General features: G+C 39.2%; 1 protein-coding gene and 1 pseudogene across 4 annotated transcripts in view; one reads left to right on the forward strand and one right to left on the reverse strand.

The window, feature by feature from the left end:
* Zc3h12b (zinc finger CCCH-type containing 12B) overlaps positions 1 to 23,009 on the forward strand; it is a 231,871-nt gene that overhangs the window by 97,331 nt on the left and 111,531 nt on the right. The window lies entirely within an intron of this gene.
* Positions 5,074 to 23,009, reverse strand: part of LOC110541356 (putative glutathione-specific gamma-glutamylcyclotransferase 2) — a 53,733-nt pseudogene continuing 35,797 nt past the window's right edge.

A 23,009-nucleotide genomic window follows, 5' to 3' on the forward strand; every position in this document is an offset into this window, starting at 1 on the left:
CAGCTAATTGGTTCAGCTCAGCTGGACAAACTCTGGATATTATAGATGCATACTGTCATGTCCATATTTTATGTGGGTGTTTGGCATCCAAACTCAAGTGCTTATGCTTGCACAGTAGGCGCTTTTCTGACTAAGCCATCTTCCTAGTTCCCTGTTTCCTACTTTTGATTTTTTTCTCCAGTGTTCTCATAGTGATAGAAAAGGGACTAACAAGTATATGTTTGAAGAGTATTCTATCACAGGATTAGGAAGATTTCTAGAAAAGAGAAGCAAGAACCCCATACCAGAACATTTAATATATATATCTTCCTCAGGCTCCATACATTTTAGTTTGGTAATAATATGAGAAAAACTTGCCAAGAAACATAAAGAATATAGAAAAAATGAAATTCATTAAACAAAAACATTCTGATTTTATGAAAGTAAAATATTCATTGCATAAATATTCAAAAGCTATAGTAATGAACAAATAGTAAATAAGTCATCAGAACTTATTTTTTTTGTCATTAAAAATTATTGGTAGTCTTTTATTTTTCTGTAACTGGAAAGGTATAAGATAGATACACAGGGTTTTTGGGGGGAGGGATTCCTCCCCAGTTTAAAGGTAAGAAGGACTTTTTATGAACATATATAAACGTGTGTGTGTGTGTGTGTGAGAGAGAGAGAGAGAGTTTGCGTGTGTGTGGTCAGAAGTCAGTAAAAGTTACTAAGGAAAGCTCCCAATGTTTGGCTTTCTTATGTACTTGCATGTGTGTAAGTAAATTATATTGATATATGTAAATCCATGACATAATACACGATTTGCACATGTATGTACATGCTAATCTTCATCTATGTGTAGATATTTGTTTATAAATATACTTGATTTTTGCCTCCATTTTGATACATATGATTTGATTATACCCATATGTGGAGTATGTGGATATATTTCTTTTTTTATTTTTTTAATTATTTTTTTTATCAGTTACATTTTATTAACTCTGTATCCCAGCCTTGTCCCGATCCCTCATTCCCTCCCAGTCCCTCCCAGTCCCTCCCTCATCTCCACCATGCCCCTTTCCAAGTCCACTGATAGGGGGGACCTCCTCCCCATTCATCTGATCCTGTTTTATCAGGTATCTTCAGGACTGGCTGCAAAGCCCTCCTCTGTGGCCTAACAGGACTGCTCCTCCCTTCGGGGGTGGGGAGACCAAAGAGCCAGTCATTGAGTTCCTGTTAGAAATAGTCCTTGTTCCCCTCACTTTGGGAAACCAATTGGTTACTGAGCTACCACAGGCTACCTCTGAGTGGAGGTTCTAGGTTATATCCATACATGGTCCTTGGTTGAATGTCAGTCTCAGAAAAGACCCTGTGCCCAGATATATTTGGTCCTTGTGGAGCTCCTATCCTTTCCCCATCAGACTCATCAGAACTTATTAATATCATTATCTTTTTTGTGAAAGTTCCTTTTTTCAGAATTGTACTTTATTAATTGCTAATACTAATAAAATTATATTTTGTTTTCCATTAAGCACTCAGCTTGAAACTTCTCATGTTATTGAATTTGTAAATATTTTGATGCCTTCAAAATAACCAGCTTAGAGTTTTTATGGAAAATTATGGCTATATGATGAATTTCTTAATAACTTTCGCATTTTTCAAACATTTAGGTCAGTAATATTTTTATTGCTGCTATACAGAAAACTTTGACAAAATGTTTGTCATTAGCCGGACATGGTGACACATGACTATAATTTCTGCACTGAGAGGCAGAGTGTGCCTTTGGAGAACAGCCTGATCATCATAGCAAATTTTAGACTAGCCAGAACTGAATAGTTAGCTGGATATTTAAAGGTATATAGCCAAACTTTTTTTTTTTTTGCATTAGTCCTTGAATTTTGAACTTTTAGTAGTTTCACAGGAATGAGTTTAAGTTTGTTATGTCTTTCATTTAGTTGCTTTCCCAAAGTGGCAGGAGTTTACATTCCTACACACACACACACACACACACACACACACACACACACACACACTTTCTAAAAATGGAATGTTTTTCAAATGCTGAATAGCCATTTATACTCTCTTCTGAATTGCTTGTGTTGTTTATTTATTTTTACTTGATATAACCTCTAATAATTACTTTGGAACTAAGAAATCACAGAAAGTAAATTGCAATTTAGAGACCCTCAAGTGTACTCATTAGTGAGGCAATGAGAAAAAGCCATATCAGAAACATCCAAGAATATTTTGGGCAATTTAGGGAGATGCTGTGTCAAAATAAATACATACATAAAATGGCTAGAGACACAGAGTAATTGCTCACTTCCAGCCCCTGAATTTAATGCCCAGGACTAGGAAAAAGTAGATTCTTTAACTAAACCCTACAATTCCCAAGGGTATGTTTTACCAACATATCGATCTGAATAGACTGCACATTAAAGTTAAGAAGCACTTATCTAGGCAGTGGGAAAGTAGTCCAGGAAGAAATAACATGACCAAACATAGGGAAATTAGATTAACAAGATACATTAAGGATGGTAAAAAAAAAAAATCAGTTTTGTAGGTATCTTAGAAATATTTGTTAACAAGAGATTTGTGGGGGGTTGAACTATAAACACTTAGCTTTCATCTAATCTTTCCATAGATTGGCTATATTAACCTAAGATTCAGACAATACTAAGTAAATGTTTATAATATATATAAATATATATATTTGTATATATATAAATATATACAAATCTCTCATATATATAGAGAGAGAGATTTGTAGCCTAGAAGATTGGCAGCTATAGGGGTGAATTACCTCTCTTGAGAACAAATATTAGACACATGGAGGGACCAAGATAGTTCTAGTATGCAAGAATAAAACTCAGAGAGGAACTCTACAGAATATTAACCCTCTGCTTAGCCTACTAGGCTCCACCAGATCCAAATCCGTGGCTTCACAGTTAGCCCTTGATAATCTTACAGGGTCCCAAAACAAAATGAATAAACATGAACATGAAAGTTTTGTGAGTAGTGGAGAAGTTGAACAGAGATGATAGGGAAATAAGAAGTGAGAGTAGTCAGTGTGCAAAGCATATATATGCAAATTTGTAAAAAATATTGTTTTCCTATTATTAGCATGGGAAAAATCAATCTCCATAGATTATGATGTCCTCTTTGGGCATCCATGTGTACAAAGGCACATTCACTCCCTCCCCCCCACCACATAATTGTACATATACTCACAAATATACATGCATTAATGTATGCACACATAGATAGATAGATAGATAGATAGATAGATAGATAGATAAACAGATAGATAAATGCAAGATTTTAAACATGGGTGGAAAGAAGAAGAATCAATGAGAAGTAGAATGGGAACTTGAATCACTCTTTCCACAGCTGTTGCTATAAGTAGGTGTACATGCAAGAAGATAGGTAAGAGGATATCTAATGGCAATTATCACACATGGAAGTTAGGAGACCATTGTTGATTTTTGAAAGGTGGTTGTTAGATAAATTATGGAAAGGAAAGCCAGACTGTATTCACTTGAACAATGAATAATAACTAAAAGTAGAAACTATTAGACTTTCAATAAAGATGGATACGAATGGAAAAAATGTTAGATGTAGTATTTAAGCACGCTGGAAGGATTCCCCCTCCCGCCCTTGGTTTCAACTGTGTTGTTATAAATTTTTTTTTTTCCTTGCTGGTTTCCCAACCCTTTTTCTTTCATTTTGATTACAGTGTCTTTTGGGATAAATTTATTTGGTCTGTATCTGATTGCTGCAAAGCCAATTCCTATGCTTACTTTCTTCTCCTTTCTCCACAAATAGAATCTATTGTGGTTTGAATAGGTATGGTCCCCATAGACTCCTGTGTTTGAATGCTTGGCCCAAGAAGAGTGGTATTATTAGAAGGTGCGGCCTTATTGTAGGAATTGTGTCAATGTGGGTGTAGGCTTTGAGGTCTCCTATGCTCAAGCTTTGCCCAGCATGGAATCCAGTCCTTTTCTGCTGCCCTTGGATCAAGATGTAGAACTCTCGGCTCCTCCAGCACCTTGTCTGCCTGCAAGCTGCCCTGCTTCCTGTCATGCTGGTGATGGACTAGACCTCTGAAACTGTAAGCCAACACCAATTATATGTTAGTTTTTAGAAAAGTTGCCATGGTCATGGTGTCTCTTCACAGCAAGAAAACCCTAACTAAGACAGTGTCTATTCCCAAACTTATAGAAGGAATGGTAAAAATAGACCCAAGAGTAGTACAAAGCCTGGTCACACTAAAGCTATGAGACCACTATAGTCATAGCTTATATCATAAGCTCATACCATGTTTAACCATATCATGAACTGCAATACATTATTTCCCATCATGATAGTATGTTTCTAGATCATAGATCTAGAGGTTCAATCTGTGGAGTTTCTTCCTCAGTAGTGGGTTTAACCATTGATAAGCCTGGTATTGAGTGCAAGTCAAAGGTCTACACTTACTTCCCTTTCTTGTACCCAAGTGAGTGGTATGTCTATACCCTTCTGTGTGGAATTCAGGGAGTAGCTACATGCTCAGGGAAATTATGTCTTTCTTATTCATTGGGAGCTTTGTTACTTATGGTGCTAAAAGAAAGTACCATGTCTCATTTACTTGGCTTCTATTAATGTATTTCAGTGCATGGATGAATGTTGAAATGGAAATTTATGTGTGAAAATGACTGAAGCAGTTCTTATTTTCCATTTGATCCACCTGTACCCAATCTTTTTTTTTATCTATTACCATTTCTTTCTAATAACATTATTTTAAGCTTATATACTATAAACCATGGTTAGTCTGATAAAAACATGATGTTAATTGAGACTGTATTTCTAATGACCAAATGTTCAAATGTCATATAGGTAGGAAACACTTTAGAGTGTGAACTCTTTCTCTCTATGCTAATCTTCAGAATATGTCTTAGGACACTTGTAAATAAACTGTAAATTTAGATGATATTCCAATTACAAAATTAAATAGTAAGGTGCTCAAGTAAGAATGTCCAGAACATATTGCTGTTTTATATTAATGTTATTGTCTAAAGACTAATAGCTCTGCGTCTTTGAAGGAGCTGGATTCTATTTTCTTTCTAAACGTTCCTTTACTAATTTTTCCAAAGAGAAGAGATGCTAATCCTTATCCTCTGGCACAAGTTTCCTAATAGAATTTGGAAGTTCAAAAAGATATTCTGTATTTCTTCCACTTGGAGCAGATGCATTATAAATTTGTTCAGCAGTGTCTTCCAGACGTGCAAGACCAAGATAATTAGGTTTGTCACATGTTCCGATGTAGAGCAAAACACTGAAAGGTTTTGTTGTGGGATCTTTTGGATAAAAAAATGACCGTTGTTGTTCTATAGCCTCCTTTCTCTCTGAAGTCAAGGTATGTTTTTACTTCCTCTTCTTTCCTACTGGTAGTTTGTAAGCAACACCCCATATACTGCCCTTGCCAGGGACCCCGCGGTGGTCAGTGCTTCCTTGCCTGAAGCACTATCTATAGTTTGTAATGTAACCAACCAGCTTGTCCTGGTAGGGGAAGTCCACCTTCCACATGAGGGACCCGTAACCAAATCTTACTAATTTTTTTTAAATGGGGAAGATAAGGAGAAGGGGAAAAGCCAGTTGAGTGAGAAAATGAAAAGATGTTTGAGGGAATAAATTTTTGAGAGAATAAAGTCTTACAGGTAAGGAAATAAGATAACATTTTAGGTAGTTAATCTTATTGAGGAAAAGGTACTTATTCCTTCTTTTGTTATTAGTATACATTAATCACAGAAAGCAATTAATTTCTTTTTTCTTATCAGTTATATTTTATTAACTCTGTATCCCAGCCATGTCCCATTCCCACATTCTCTCCCAATCCCACCCTCCCTCTCTCATCTCCACCATGCCCCTTTCCAAGTCCACAGATAGGGGGGACCACCTCCCCATTCATCTGATCCTGTGTTATCAGGTATCTTCAGGACTGGCTGCAAAGCCCTCCTCTGTGGCCTAACAGGACTGCTCCTCCCTTGGGGGGGTGGGGAGGTCAAAGAGCCAGTCATTGAGTTCCTGTTAGAAATAGTCCTTGTTCCCCTCACTATGGGAAACCAATTGGTTACTGAGTTACCACAGACTACATCTGAGCAGAGGTTCTAGGTTATATCCATACATGGTCCTTGGTTGAATGTCAGTCTCAGAAAAGACCCTGTGCCCAGATATATTTGGTCCTTGTGGAGCTCCTATCCTTTCCCCATCATAGTAACACCTCTTCTTTCATATGATTCCCTGTACTCTGCCAAGGGTTTGGTCATGAGTCTTTGTATCTGCTTTGAAAACACTGCTAGTTAAGAGACTTTCAGATGTGCTCAGTAGACTCCTGTCATACGTTCAATGCACATCCCATCTGTCTTTCTAAAGGAGGGTTGATCATCTTACCCCATGTCCACTCTCTTAATTATCTTTTTTAGGTGTATAGATTTCATTATGTTTATCATATCTTATAGGTCTATATAAGTGAGTATATACCGTGTTTGTCTTTCTCCTTCTGGGATATTTCACTCAGAATGATCTTTTCTAGATCCCACCATTTGCCCTCAAATTTCAGGATTTCCTCCTTTTTGATTGCTGAGTACTATTCCATTGTGTAAAAATACCACAATTTCTATACCCATTCCATTCCTCCCTTGATGGACATCTGGGTTGTTTCCAGGTTCTGGCTATTACAAATAAAGCTGCTATAAACATAGTTGAGCAAGTATCCCTTTTGTGTACTTGAGCAAACTTTGGGTATATACCTAGCAGTGGTATAGCTGGGTCTTGAGGAAGCACTATTCCTAATTGTCTTAGAAAGCACCAGATAGATTTCCAGAGTGGTTGTACCAGTTTACATTCCCACCAGCAGTGGAGGAGGGTTCCCCTTTCTCCACAACCTCTCCAGCATGTGTTGTCACTTGAGTTTTTCATCTTGGCCATTCTAATGGGTATAAGGTAAAATCACAATGTCGATTTGATTTGCATTTCCCTAATGGCTAATGACGTTGACCATTTCTTTAAGTGTTTCTCTGCCATTCGATATTCCTCTACAGAGAGTTCTCTGTTTAGCTCTGTTCCCCATTTTTTAATTGGATTACTTGGTTTGCTGCTTTTCAGCTTCTTTAGTTCTTTGTGTATACTGGATATTGGTCCTCTGTCAGATAAAGGGTTAGTGAAGGTTCTTTCCCAATCTGTAGGCAGTCGTTTTGTTTTGAAGGCAGTGTCCTTTGCTTTACAGAAGCTTTTCAGTTTCATGAGGTCCCATTTATTGATTGTTGCTCTTAGAGCCTGTGCTGTTGGTGTTCTGTTCAGGAAGTTGTCTCCTGTGCCAATGAGTTCTAGGCTGTTCCCCACTTTTTTTTCCAATTGATTTAGGGTATCTGGTTTTATGTTGAGGTCCTTGATCCACTTTGACTTTAGTTTTGTGCAGGGTGATAAATATGGATCTATTTTCATTTTTCTGCGTGTAGACATCCAGTTGGTCCAGCACCATTTGTTGAAGATGCTGTCTTTTTTCCATTCAATGGTTTTGGCTTCTTTGTCAAATATCGGATATTCATAGGTGTGTGGATTTATTTCTGGGTCTTCTATGCGGTTCCATTGATCCTCCTTTCTGTTTCTATGCCAATACCATGCAGTTTTTATTACTGTTGCCCTGTAGTACAGCTTGAGATCAGGGATGGAGATACCTCCAGATGATCTGTTGTTGTACAGGATCGTTTTGGAGATTCTGGGTTTTTTGTTTCTCCATATGAAACTGAGAATCTTTTTTTCAAGGTCTGTAAAGAATTGAGTTGGTATTTTGATGGGAATTGCATTGAATCTGTAGATTGCTTTTGGCAGTACGGCCATTTTCATAATGTTAATCCTACCAATCCATGAGCACGGGAGATCTTTCCATCTTCTGATATCTTCTTCGATTTCTTTCTTCAGAGACTTGAAGTTTTTCTCAAACAGGTCTTTCACTTGCTTGGTTAGAGTCACACCAAGGTACTTTATGTTAGTGTCTATTGTGAAGGGTGTTGTTTCCCTAATTTCTTTCTCAGCCTTTTTGTCTTTGGTATATAGGAGGGCTTCTGATTTTTTTGAGTTGATTTTGTATCCTGCCACTTTGCTGAAGGTGTTTATCAGCTGAAGGAGTTCTCTGGTTGAATTTTTGGGGTCGCTCATGTATACTATCATATCATCTACAAATAGTGACACGTTGACCTCTTCCTTTCCTATTTGTATCCCCTTGATCTCCTTTAGTTGTCTTATTGCTCTGGCTAGGACTTCAAGTACTATGTTGAAGAGATATGGTGACAATGGACAGCCTTGTCTTGTCCCTGATTTCAGTGGGATTGATTTAAGTTTCTCTCCATTGAGTTTGATGTTAGCTATAGGCTTGCTGTATATTGCCTTTACTATCTTTAGGTATGTGCCTTGTATCCCTGCTCTCTCCAAGACTTTAAACATGAATGGGTGTTGGACTTTGTCAAATGCTTTTTCGGCATCTAAGGAGATGATCATGTGGTTTTTCTCCTTCAGTTTGTTTATGTAGTGGATTACATTGATGGATTTCCGTATGTTGAACCACCCTTGCATGCCTGGGATGACGCCTACTTGGTCATGGTGGATAAGATCTTTGATATGTTCTTGGATTCAGTTTGCAAGTATTTTATTGAGTATTTTTGCGTCAATGTTCATAAGAGAGATAGGCCTGAAGTTCTCTTTTTTTGTTGGGTCTTTGTGTGGTTTAGGTATCAAGGTGACTGTGGCTTCATAGAATGAGTTTGGTAGTGTTCCTTCTGTTTCTATTTTGTGGAATAGCTTGAGGAGAATTGGAGTTAGCACTTCTTTGAAGGTCTTGTAGAATTCTGCGCTGAAGCCATCTGGTCCAGGGCTTTTTTTGGAGGGGAGACTGTTAATGACTGCTTCGATTTCCTTGGCAGATATCGGGCTATTCAGTCTTTCTACCTGATCTTGACTTAGTTTTGGTAGATGGAATCTTTCAAGAAAATTATCCATTTCATTTAGATTTTCAAATTTTGTGGAATATAGGCTTTTGTAGTATGACCTAATAATTGTTTGGATTTCCTCAGTGTCTGTGGTTATGTCCCCATTTTCATTTCTGATTTTGCTGATCTGGATAGTTTCTCTCTGCTTTTTAGTTAGTTTGGCTAAGGGTTTGTCTATCTTGTTGATTTTCTCAAAGAACCAGCTTTTTGTTTCATTGATTGTTTGGATAGTTTTATTTGTTTCTAATTGATTGATTTCAGCCCTTAGTTTGATTATTTCCAGCCGTCTGCTCCTCTTGGGTGTATCTGCTTCTTTTTTTTCTAGGGTTTTTCAGTTGGGCCATTAAGTTGTTTGTATGTGATGTTACGAATTTCTTCTTGCAGGCACTTAGTGCTATAAATTTTCCTCTGAGTACTGCTTTCAATGTGTCCCATAAATTTGGGTATGTTGTGCCTTCCTTTTCATTGAATTCTAGGAAGTCTTTAATTTCTTTATTTCTTCCTTAACCCAGCTATCAATGAGTAGTAAGTTGTTCAGTTTCCATGTGCGTGTCAGCTTTTTGTTGTTTTTTTGTTGTTGTTGTTGTTGTTGATGTCTAGCTTTAGTCCATGGTGGTCAGATAGTATACAAGGGATTATTTCAATCCTTTTGTATCTGTTGAGGCTTGTTTTGTGACCCACTATATGGTCTATTTTGGAGAAGGTTCCATGCGGTGCTGAAAAGAAGGTGTACTCCTTTGAGTTTGGGTGAACCGATCTGTAGACGTCTATTAGGTCCATTTGATTTAGGGATTCTGTGAGTGCTTTTATTCCCTATTTGGTGTCTGTCTAGTTGATCTGTCCCTTGTTGAGAGTGGAGTGTTGAAGTCTCCCACTATTAAGGTATTAGGATCAATGTATGATTTAAGCTTTACTAATGTTTCATTTACGAATGTTGGTGCTCTTGTATTCGGCGCATAGATATTCAAGATTGTGATGTCCTCTTGGTGGATTTTTCCTTTGATGAGAATATAGTGGCCCTCCTTATCTTTTTTTTGATTAACTTGGGTTGAAAGTCTATTTTATTAGATATTAGGATGGCTACTCCAGCTTGTTTTCTGGAACCATTTGCTTGAAAAACAGTTTTCCAGCCCTTTACTCTGAGGTAGTGTTTATCTTTGTTGCATAGGTGTGTTTCTTGGATGCAACAGAATGTTGGATCCTGTTTCCTTAACCATTCTGTTAGCCTGTGTCTTTTTATTGGTGAGTTGAGTCCATTGATATTGATAGATAATAGGGACCACTGCATGTTAGTTCCTTTTGTACTGGAGTCGGTGATCTAACCCTGTTTCATTCTTGTTTTCTTTTCATTTTTGTTGGGATATTATCTGTATGCCCTGTTTTCTTGGGTGAATTTGTTTTCATTGGATTGGAGTTTTCCTTCTAGTATCTTCTGTAGGGATGGTTTGCTGTGTAGATATTGTGTAAATTTACTTTGTCATGGAATATTTTGTTTTCTCCATCTATGTTGATTGAAAGCTTTGCAGGGTATAGTAGTCTGGGTTGCCATTTGTGATCTCTTAGAGTCTCCATGATAGTTGCCCAGGCCCTTCTGGCTTTCATAGTTTCTGATGAGAAGTCAGATTCTGATAGGTGTGATTCTGATAGGTCTACCTTCATATGTTACTTGGCCTTTTTCCCTTGCTGCTTTTAATATCTTTTCTTTGTTCTGTAGATTTAGTGTTTTGACTATGATGTGACGTGATGTGTTTCTTTTCTGGTCTAGTCTATTTGGGGTTTGGTAGGCTTCTTGTATATTTATGGACATCTCTTTCTTTAAGTTGGGAAAATTTTCTTCTATGATTTTCTTGAAAATATTTTCTGGACCTTGGAGTCTGGAGTCTTCTTTTTCGTGAATTCCTATTATTCTTAGATTTTGTCTTTTCATAGCATCCTTGATTTCTTGGATATTTTGTGATTGGAACTTTTCTGATTTTACTTTTTCTTTGAAAGAAGTATCCATTTCTGCAAGTGTGTCTTCAGCTCCAGAGATTCTCTCTTCCATCTCTTGTATTCTGTTGGTGATGCTTACTTTTGTGGTTCCTGATCTTTTCTCCAAGTTCTCCAGCTCAAGGGTTTTCTCATTTTGTGTTTTCTTTATTGATTCTAATTCTGTTTTCATGCCTTGCACCATTTCTTTCATGTGTTTGAATTTGGATTCCTGTCTCTCTACGATGGCCTCTATTTCTTTTTTCATTTCCTTTTTATATGCCACTAATTTTTCCTCTACTTGTGTATCTATTTGTTTGGCTATGTTTGCCTGTGTTTCTTTAAGGATATTGTCTATTTCTTCTTTCTTTGCCTCCAATTGACTGGCCATCTCTTTGAAAGACTTGTTCATTTCCTCCTTATGAGCCTCAAATAATTGGGCAAGCATGGCTTTAAAATCATTTTCCTGTGCTTCTGCTGAATTGGAGTATCCATCGATTTTGGGGTTTGCTGGTGAAGTCATGATGTCTTGATTTATGTTGGAAGTGTTCTTTCGCCTACCCCTGGCCATTGGCTTATCTGAAACCTTCCCTGTTTGTTTTTGGATTCTGCAGATTAGACTGGTGCTGTCTCTCTCTGGTGTCTGGAGAGTTCTTCAGGAAGCTGAGAACTCTCAGCGTGTGCTGAGGACTAGCTGTACCTGTGGGAGGAAAGTACGCAGGCGCAAACGGGGCAAATGCAAGCGTGTGCATGCGCGCGTGTGTGTCTGTATGTGTGTGTGTGTGTGTGTGTGTGTGTGTGTGTGGACGTGTGTCTCAAGGGACAGAGTGATGGCTAATGTTGAACCCTTGAGTGTGTGGGAGGGGCTCTGCACTATATATGTCGCAGGCGCTAATAATGATCGCAGAGCAATTTCTGGCATTAACTGCCTTAACCCCTCAATTATGCCCACAGGGCAGGAACTTCAATGTCCCTAGTGCCCCTCTGTTTCCCAAAGTGGGTATGTGGGTGGGAGGGGGGTTCGATGCCTGGCTTCTGATTTAGAAGGACCCAGGATCTGGGGAACTGCAGATTCTCAAGGGTGCACTCACTTACAGGCAGGTCACTTGGCAGAGATCGTGGTATCCGAGGCCCTCTGCTCTCTGGTCTGGCCCTGCTTCTTTGATGTGCTTCGCCAGTTCTGTGCTGCTGTCACTGCCAGGTTCTGAGGTCTTGCTGCAGCTGGAGATTTCAGGGTGGTCACTTCAGCAGGGATGGGTAACCAGGCTCTCTGTTCTCTGGTTTGACCCTGGTTAGTCTTAAACTGGAGGGCTGTGGTGCCCCGCCAGTTCAGTGCTGCTCCACCGCCATGTCCCGCTGTAACTGGAGACTGGGTCGCTAGTCCCGATGTTTTCTGGGAAGTCCTGGGATCTCTTCGTTGTGCTCTCCACGCTTGGGAGGCCCAGCGCCTGGTGTGTCCAGGTTGTATGACGTTTCTGCCTGGTTTTGGTGAGTATATAGCGTATTCTCTGTCACTGTGGGATTGGGCGGGCCGTACCGTCAGTGATCGCGATCCTGTGGAGCTAGTATGGCGTCTAGCAGATTCGCGCCCTGGGAGGATGGTGTAACCGCCGCGCGAATCTGGGACTCTGGGACACCTACTGCTGGCTTTTTCCTGCCACTAAAGTGCTTGGGGCTCCGCCTCAGAGGCTGTATACCCCAGGCAGTTAGGTCTGCGCTGAGAAAGATGAGTCAGCTGTGCCGCTGTGCCGAGGAGGAAGGAGGTCTGGGGGAGGGGAGTGCCGCAAGATCAAAGGATCCTTTCTCTCCTTCCCCAAACAAGTCCCCGGGTGACCCAAGACCAAAGTTTTCACCTCCTGCGATGTTCCCTGTTGTTTAGTAGACCTCACCGTGGTTTTCCTGGGTTAGGGGTCCTTCCATTCACCAACTCAGAAGTTCAGGTATCCCACCGCTCAGAAACTGTGTGTGCTAGTCGCCATCTTGGCTCCGCCCCCTCATATACAATCTTACACTCAGAATATACCACATATATTTTGATTCTTTTGTTCAATAATATTTTTATTATTCCGTTGCATTGTCTGTTTTCTCAGTGGTCTCCTTTCATAGCTGTTGCATGCCTTCTGCCTAAATCTAGTTTATCTTGCATCTACTACTTGCCAAGAAAAGATGATACAAAGAAGGTTGAATTGTTGCTTAAAAGTTAGTAAGTTTGAAATCAGGGACAAGGCAAGGCTGCTCTCTGTTTCCATATCTCTTCAACATAGTACTTGAAGTCCTAGCTAGAGCAATAAGACAATTAAAGGAGATCAAGGGGATACAAATCAGAAAGGAAGAAGTCAAAGTATCACTAGTCGCAGATGATATGATAGTATACATTACAACCCAAAAAATTCAACCAGAGAACTCCTTCAGCTGATAAACACCTTCAGCAAAGTGGTTGGATACAAAATCAACTAAAAAAAAAAACCCAAAAACAAACAAACAAATAAAAACAAAAACCAGAAGCCCTCCTGTATACCAAAGACAAAAGGGCCAAAAAAGAAATCAGGGAAACAACACTCTTCATAATAGCCACTAATAACATAAAGTACCTTGGGGTGACTCTAACCAAGCAAGTGAAAGACCTGTTTGAAAAAACTTCAAGTCTCTGAAGAAAGAAATTGAAGAAGATATCAGAAGATGGAAAGATCTCCCATGCTCATGGATCGGTAGGATTAGCATAGTGGAAATGGCCATTCTGCCAAAAACAATCTACAGATTCAATGCAATTCCCATCAAAATACCAACACAATTCTTTACAGAACTTGAAAGAACAATTCTCAACTTCATATGGAATAACAAGAAACCCAGAATTGCTAAAACAGTCCTCTACAATAAAAGATCTTCTGGAGGTATCTCCATTGTTGGAAGATGAATTAAATAATGATGATTAGGTGTACAACATATCTTATATTAAAGAGGTTTATTAGATGGAAATGAAGAGAGAGAGAGAGAGAGAGAGAGAGGGGAGAGCAGGACATGATGGGGGAAAGAGAAAGGGGGTGCCCTGACAGAGAAATGGGAGAGGGCCAGAAGGCAAGAGACCAAGAGAGAAGAGACCAAGAGAGGGACCATATGGCAGGCTGGTCCCTTTATGGAGGAAGGTAACCATGCCTTCCAGGTGTGGCCATCTGGCTGGCAACACGATGACATCATAGGTTACTAGGCAACCCAGAATCAGGTTTCCAAATACATCCATCCCAGATCTCAAGCTGTACTATAGAGCAACAATACTAAAAACTGCATGGTACTGGCATAGAAACAGAATGGTGGATCAATGGAATCAAATAGAAGACCATGAAATAAATCCACACACCTATGGATACTTGATTTTTGACAAAGAAGCTAAAACCACTCAATGGAAAAAAGACAGCATCTTCAACAAATGGTGCTGTTCCAACTGGATGTCTACATGCAGAAAAATGAAAATAGATCCATATTTATCACTCTGCACAAAACTAAAGTCCAAGTGGATCAAAGACCTCAACCTAAAACCACACAAACTAAATTGGTTAAAAGAAAAATTGGGGAAGAGCCTAGTACTCATTGGCACAGGAGACTACTTCCTGAACTTAACACCAACAGCACAGGCTCTAAGTGAACAATCAATAAATGCAACCTCATAAAACTGAAAAGATTCTGTAAAGCAAAGGACACTGTTATCAGAACAAAATGACAACCTACAGACTGGGAAAGGATTTTCACCAACCCTTTATCTGACAGAGCTAATATCCAGAATATATAAAGAACTAAAGAAGTTAAACAGCAACAAATCAAGTAATCCAGTTAAAAAAATGGGGTAGGAAGCTAAACAGAGAATTATCTGTAGAGGAATGTAGAATGGCAGAGAAACACTTAAAGAAATGCTCAACGTCCTTAGCCATCAGGGAAATGCAAATCAAAACAACCCTGAGATTTCACCTTCCACCCATCAGAATGGCTACGATCAAAAACTCAAGTGGCAATACATGCTGGAGAGGTTGTGGAGAAAGGGGAACCCTCCTTCATTGCTGATAAAAATGTAAACTTGTACCACCACTTTGGAAATCAATGTGGCGCTTTCTCAAACAATTAGGAATAGTGCTTCCTCAGGATCCAGCTATACCACTCCTAGGCATATGTCCAAAAGTTGCTCAAGTACACAATAAGGACATTTGTTCAACCATATTCATAGCAGCTTTATTCGTAATAGCTAGATACTGGAAACAACCCAGATGTCCATCAATGGAGGAATTGATACAGAAATTGTAGTACATTTACACAATGGAATACTACTCAGCAGTTAAAAGCAAGGAAATCATGAAATTTGTAGGCAAATGGTGGGACCTAGAAAAGATCATCCCAAGTGAGGTATCCCAGAAGCAGAAAGCCACATATGGTATATACTCACATAGAAGTGGATACTAGACTTGTAATATAGGATAAACATACTAAAATCCATACACCTAAGGAAGCTAAACAAGAAGGAGGACCCGGGGTAAGATGATCAATCCTCACTCAGAAAGACAAATGGGATGGACATTGGAAGTAGGAGAAAACAACTAACAGGACAGGAGTCTATCATAGAGGGCCTCTTAAAGACTACCTGGCAGTGTATCAAAGCTGAGACTCATAACCAAACTCTGAGCAGAGTGCAGGGAATCATATGAAAGGAGGAGTTAATAAGACCTGGAGAGGACAGGAGCTCCACAAGGACCAAATATATCTGGGCGCAGGGATCTTTTCTGAGACTCATTCTCCAACTAAGGACCATGCATGCTCGTAGAACCCCTGCTCGTAGCCCATGGCAGCTCAGTATCCAAGTGGGCTCCCTATTAAGGGGAACAGAGACTGTCTCTGACATGAACTCAGTGGCTAGCTGAGTTTGGCCTCCCCAGCCCCCATGGAAGGAACAACCTAGCTAGGCCACAGAGGAGGACATTACAGCTAGTCCTAGTGAGACCTGTTAAACTAGAGTCAGATGGAAGGGGAGAAGGGTCCCCTCTAAGGGGACTTAGAGAAGGGCAGGCAGGAGATAAGGGAGGGAGGGTGGGGTTGGGAGGGAATGAGGGAGGGGGCTACAGCTGGGATCCAAAGTGAATAAACTGTAAGTAATATAAAAAATAAAAATAATTTAAAAAAGAAAAGAAGTTAGTAAGTTTAAATGACAAGTTAAGCATATCATAGATACTAGTAGCAATAATAATGGTTTCCACTTATTGTGCAATTACTATGTCAGAGGAATTTTACTAAATGTTACATATACACCACCTTATTTAACCCTCAATACAGGTTGAATCGGTGGTACTATTCCCACCTTAGATAAACTAAGATAGATAAACTAAGCCATAAAGGTTCAGTGGATTGCTCAAAGTCACAAAGCTAGTAAATTACAGAGCTGAATGTCCAACACAATAGATTTTTTATAAAAACCTTAAAAATCATTAGTATTAAAATTTGTAATTACAAATATAATTATTTCTAGTATAACTTCATTAATGACCTTTTTGCAATTAAATTATAAGTTCTTTGGGAATATTGGCTATGTCTGTTTTAAATAGTGTTATATAAAATAGCTCTAACATGTGTATAGTCTCTGGAATATATTAGTACATAAATATTTTATAAATTAGTGAATGACAGTATAACATTATTCAATCATACTAATTCATAATTAGTTCATTGTACATTTTCATCTTTGGTCTGTGTAAGAGTGATAACTTTTTTTAATTTGCTTTTGTATCTATTCTGTTTTACCCCACCTATAATTGAAATGTTTAAATTATCATTTTAAGTGTGGATTTTATTTGTAAATTCTTCACTTATTATTGTTAGGTGTATGTGTGTTTTGCGTACATGTCTGTCTGTGTTCCGTGTGTATGCAGTCCCCACAGAAGCCCGGAGCAGGTGTTGGATCCCCTGGCCCTGGAGTTAGAGATGATTGTGGACTGCCATATGAGTTCTGGGTCTTAACCAGAGTCCTATAAAAGAGTAATGAGTTCTCTTACCTGCTGAGCCATATCTTCATTCCTAAGTATGAATTATCATAAGATTTTTTCAGTGTGTACATTTGAATTCATAATAAAAGATACTGTTGAATAAATATTCCTTTTTTATTCGTTAATTATGTCTTATAATGGCTGTTCTTTTGGACTACATGTAGTTCGTTGTGTTGCTTGATGCCAAGTAAATTAGTCATCCCTAATACTTGATTTCACTTTCCTACTGTCAGCAACATCTGAAATACTAAATGATAGTTACACAAATAAACAATTTTAAGCTTTAAATTGCAGGCCACTATTACTCACTATTATGAGCAACATGATGAAATATGCCATGCTATTCTGTTCCACAGAGTCCTGAATAACCCTTTTCTCTAATGTGTTGCTCATGTAGTAGCTGGATAGACTACAAACAAGATCAACTGTCATGGAATTGCAGTGCTTGTTTTTAAATAACCCCTAATTTACTTAATATCTCCAAAACTTAGGAATAATGATGCTGTAAATTCATATGCGCAAAAAGTGCTTCCTATAAATAAAAATGTAATAGGTCTTAGTTTCACATAGTACGACTGAACCTTCCATTCATTAAATCGTAAATAAAGAAAAACAAATCCTTGTTAGTTTTGCAAGTGAACCTCAAATGGCAAAAGTCATGGTCACTGTGCATGTTAAGTGCTTAGATTAGATATTATCTAGGGCTTTAGAAATCTACTGGTAATCTGTGGAGTAGGATGTTAAGTCCTTTATTCTTATGCCAAAAAGTGATACACTGGGTCATATTATTTCCTTTTAGTCTTTGAGAATTCTCCACACTGATTTCCAGAGAAATTGCACTATTTGCATTCCTACTGATATAGAATAACTATTTCTACTTAGCACAACCTGTCCAGCATTTGCTGTCAGATGTTTTGTGGATCTTAGGGATTCTGACTGAGGTCAGGTTAAATCTCAAAGTTGTCTTATTTATCATTTTCCTAATTGATACAAATGATGAACACTTTTAAAAGTATTTTTAGCCACTTTTATATTTGTTCTATTAAGAACTCTCAGTTTAAATCCCTAGCCCACTTTTTAATTGGGTCATTTTCTTGATTGTTTGCTTTTGGGTTCTTTGTATTGTCTATATATTAATCCTCTGACATCTGGCAAAGACCCCAATAACAGACACAAGAATCCTCCTTTCAAATGATTGGTTAGGGTAGATCAAGTGACTCCCAAAACAACAGAGATCACTGATGTAGCTCTTTTGATGTTGCTTAGGAGTTTAAGGGTGTATTGGTGAAGATCTGATGTAAAAGTCTCTTTATTGAGCTCTAGCTTCCATCGTTCCAAAATATACCATGCAAACCGTGAAGGGATGAAAGCTGTTAAACAGTCCTACTCAGCAGCACATGTGTTAAACATGACAACTAATAACCTGGCAAGATATGCATAAAGGTGAAAAAAGTGGCGTTCACATGCCAATGGCAATTAAAAGCTTTCAGGGTCTACTGAGGACACAGATCATAGGAAAGAATCTATTTCTGCTACATTGCTACAACAGCACAGTTCTTCACTGCTTTCTAAATCTTATCCTTATATAAACAAATAAACGCAACTCCCACCCCTTATCAAAGAACCCTCTTTTTACAGCAAATGAAGACTATCATAGAAAACCAAAACTAGACACAATGAAGAAATCAACACATGGTGTGGCGATCATCCCCAACGGATACATCTACACCACCAATCCTGTATCTAATACTCTCAGGGAGCATCACGAAAGAGCAGGCAGAAAGATTCTAAGAGCCAGAATACCAAAAGATCTGCTGTGATACAGTCTCTTCTAGAAGTGGCCATATAAACAAGACTGGAACAACGGCAATATCAGTGGAATGTTAATGAGGAAGGAAAGACATTTCTCAGGGCTTTACCTTTACACAAAAACTACAGGTAACTAATGACTGCTGAGAGAATGAGAGTTAGCTCTACAAAGGGTTAGTCAGTTTATTGTTTGTCCAATGCAGAGTGATTAGTCCCGAAACCGTATATACACACAAGCAACAGACTCAGCAAAAAAATGTGTGTGCATACACACATAAGTAACAATAATTTTAATAAGAGAAAAAGAGGCTATCATCCAATCAACTTGAGGGTGGGACTATGTAAGAATGATTTAATGGAGGATAGCTGGGAGGAGCTGGAGAAAGGAAGAGGCAAAGAGGTGTAATTCCAGTTTAGTTAAAAACATACTGTGTTTTTTTTTTAAAGGATTTGCCCTTAGCAAAAAGCAAGTCCAGATTTCAATTCTCAACTTCTCTTGCCTTGTGTCTTCCATTATTTTTTGTCTGTTAAAATCTGGGCCTTTCCTGGAGGAGACAGAAGCTTCAGAAGGAGAGCAAGAGAACAAAAAAATCTGGGCCCAGGGGTCTTTTCTGAGACTGATACTCCAACCAAGGACCATTCATGAAGATAACCTAGAACTCCTGCACAGATGTAGCACATGGCAGCTCAGTGTCCAAGTGGGATTCTCTAGTAAGGAGAATACCCAGTCCTGATGAGACCAGATAGGCTAGGGTCAGATGGAAGGGGATGAGGACCTCCCCTATCAGTGGACTAGGGGAGGATTATGAGAGGAGAAGATGGAGGGAGGGCAGGATTAGGAAGGAATGAAGGACGGGGCTACAGCTGGGATACAAAGTGAATAAACTGTAATAAAAAAGAAAAGGAAAATCTGGGTCTGTTTGAATGCTGCCTTGCAAATCTGTCACTGAGCCTGTGTATGGATGTCTCTGTGTTTGTATCCCTAACAAAGGACTTTACACTCTTGTTTATTGAACAGCACAGAAAGGTGTTACAAGGAAGGAATGAAGTCTCTGACACCAATGGACCCAGTTCACAAATAGTATTACAAACATCATTATCAAACAAAAGGTTCATACTGTCTTCAACATTTATGGTGGATGTTTATATTATAATGCTGCTTTCAAACAATATTTTCTGTTTACAGCTTTTATGATCATAACACATATATGAAAACTCTTGGAATGCTCTCTGGGTCAGGGGTATGGAAGAGTACACATTTAAAATTACAGCTATACATTAGATTATGCTGTAAAAGTTGATTACATGACAAATCAAGGCAAATAAAATTGGTGATTCCATTTGTTCCCTGAAAGGTAGGTTAAAAAACCTGGGCACAGTAGTGCACACCTCTATTCCCAACACTCAGGGAGGTAGAGGCAGGCAGATCTCTTTGAGTTTGAGGCCCACCTGATATACAAAATGAGTCCAACATAGCCAAGGCTATGCAGAGGTTTGAGTCGAAGACAGCCAAGGCTATGCAGAGGATTCCTGTCTCAAAAAAACAACAGCAACACAAACAATTTAGAAATAAATTAAAAAGCAGGTTAAACAAACAAACTGAGTAGACAGGAGAATAATTTTAATTGTTTTTTTCTCTTTTCTTAAATAAATTATTCACTTTATATCCTGATTGTAGCACCCTTCCTCATCACTTCCCAGTCTCACCATCCCTCCTTCTTCTCCTTGTCTCTCTCCCCTAGACCACAGAAAGGGGGGCTCGCCTCCTTTACCATCTGACCCTAGCCTACCAAGTCTTATAAAGACTTTCTGGATCCTCTTCCTCTGTGGACTGGCAAGGCTGCCCCACCAGGGGGTAGTGATCAAAGAGCAGTCAACTGAGTCCATGACAGTTAACTCCTGCTCCTTTTACTAGGCAACCCACATGGAAACTGAGCTGACTATGAGCTACAACTGCGCAGGCATTCTAAGTCCTCTCCATGCATGGTTCTTGGTTGGTGCATCAGTCTCTGTAGAGCAACCTGGGCCCAGATTTATTGGCCTTGTTTGTCTCCTTGTCGAGCTCCTGCCCTCTCCAGGTTGATGGCAGCTTCATTCGTAATAGCCAGAATCTGGAAACAACCCAAATGTCCCTCAACTTAGGAATGGATACAGAAATTGTGGTACATTTACACAATGGACTACTATTAAAAACAAGAAAATGATGAAATTTGCAGGCAAATGGGTGGAACTAGAAAAGATCATCCTGAGTGAGGTAACACAGACCCAGAAAAAAAAAATGCATGACATATACTCACTTACAAGTGAAAGACCTAAAGATGCTAAATAACAAGGAGGACCCTAGGTTCTCATTCAGTAAGGCAAATAGAATAGACACTGGACATCCAGATGTCCTCTAAGAATCCACTCAGCAGGGAATGGAAACAGATGTTGAGACTCACAGCCAAACTTTGGGGAGAGCACAGGGAGTCTTATGGAATGGTGGAGTTAATTTTAATTATTTTTAAAATATTTTATTATGTTTATTTTTTATATAATTACAGTTTATTCACTTTGTATCTCAGCTGTAGCCCCCTCCCTTATTCCCTCCCAATTCCACAGTCTTTTCCTCTTCTCTTCCCATGCCCCTCTCCAAGTCCACTGAAAGGGGAGGTGCTCGTCCCTTTCCATCTGACCCTAGCCTATCAGGTCTCATCAGGACTGGCTGCCTTGTCTTCCTCTGTGGCCTGATAAGGCTGCTCCCCACTTGCGGGGAGATGATCAAAGAGCCAGCCACCAAGTTCATGTCAGAGACAGTCCCTGTTCCCCTTACTAGGGTACCCACTTGGACACTGAACTGCCATGGGCTACATATGTGCAGGGGTTCTAGGTTACCTCCATGCATGGTCCTTGGTTGGAGTATCAGTCTCAGAAAAGAACCCTGGGCCTAGATTTCTTGGTTCTGTTGCTCTACTTGTGGAACTCCTGTCCCCTCCAAGTCTTACTATCTCCACCTTCTGTCATAAGATTCCCTACACTCTGCCCAAAGTTTAGTTATAAGTCTAGCATCTCCTTTGATAGCTGGATGGGTAGAGTCTTTCAAAGGCCCTTTGTGATAGGCTCCTCTCCTATTCTCTGTTTTCTCCTTCTTCCAATGTACATCCTGTTTGTCTTTCTGAGTGAGGATTGATCATCTTACCCAGGGTCCTCCTTGATTAGATTTTTTGTGTGTACAGATTTTAGTATGTTTATCCTATATTATATGTCAAATATCCACTTGTAAGTGAGTACATACAATGTGTGTCTTTCTGCTCCTGGGATACCTCACAGGATGATCTTTTCTAGATCCCACAATTTGCCTGCAAATTTCATGATTTCTTGTTTGTTTTTTTTTTTCTTGTCATTTCTTTCTCTTTTTATTAATTGCAGTTTATTTACTTTGGATCCCAGCTTTAGCCCCCTTCCTAATTCCCTTCCAATTCAACCCTCCCTCCCTCAACTCCTCCCTGTCCCTCTCTAAGTCCACTGATAGGGGAGATCCTCCTCCCCTTCCATCTGACCCTAGTTTATAAAGTCTCATCAGGTTTGGCTGTAATTTCCTCCTCTGTGGCCTAGCAAGGCTGCTCCTCTTTCAGTGTGTGTGTGTGGGGGGGGGGGGGTCAAAGAGCCAGCCACTGAGTTCATGTCAGAAACAGTCCTCATTCCCCTTACTAGGGAAACCTACATGGAAGCAGAGCTGCCATGATTGCTGAGTAGTATTTCATTGTGTAAATGTACCACAATTTCTGTATCCATTCCTTCCTTGAGGGATATCTGGGTTTCCAGGTTCTGGCTATTACAAATAAAGCTGCAACAAACATAGTTGAGCAAATGTCCTTCTTGTGTACTTGAGCATATTTTGGATATATGCCAGGAGTGGTATAGCTGGATCTTTAGGAAGTACTATTTCTGATTGTCTGAGAAAACACCAGATTGTTTTCCAAAGTGGTAGTACAAGTTTACATTCCCACCAGCAATGGAGGAGGGTTCCCCTTTCTCCACATCCTCTCACTTGACTTTTTGATCTTAGTCATTCTGATGGGTGTAAGGTAAAATCTCTGGGTTGTTTTCCCTGATGACTAAAGAAGTTAAACATTCTTTTTTTTTAATTAAATTTTTATCTCTTTATATTAATTACAGTTTATTCACTCTACATCCCAGCAGAATAAGATGTATTATTAACTGTGGCTGT

Source organism: Meriones unguiculatus, chromosome X (genome assembly GCF_030254825.1).
Source record: "Meriones unguiculatus strain TT.TT164.6M chromosome X, Bangor_MerUng_6.1, whole genome shotgun sequence".
Classification (NCBI taxonomy): Eukaryota; Metazoa; Chordata; class Mammalia; order Rodentia; family Muridae; genus Meriones; species Meriones unguiculatus.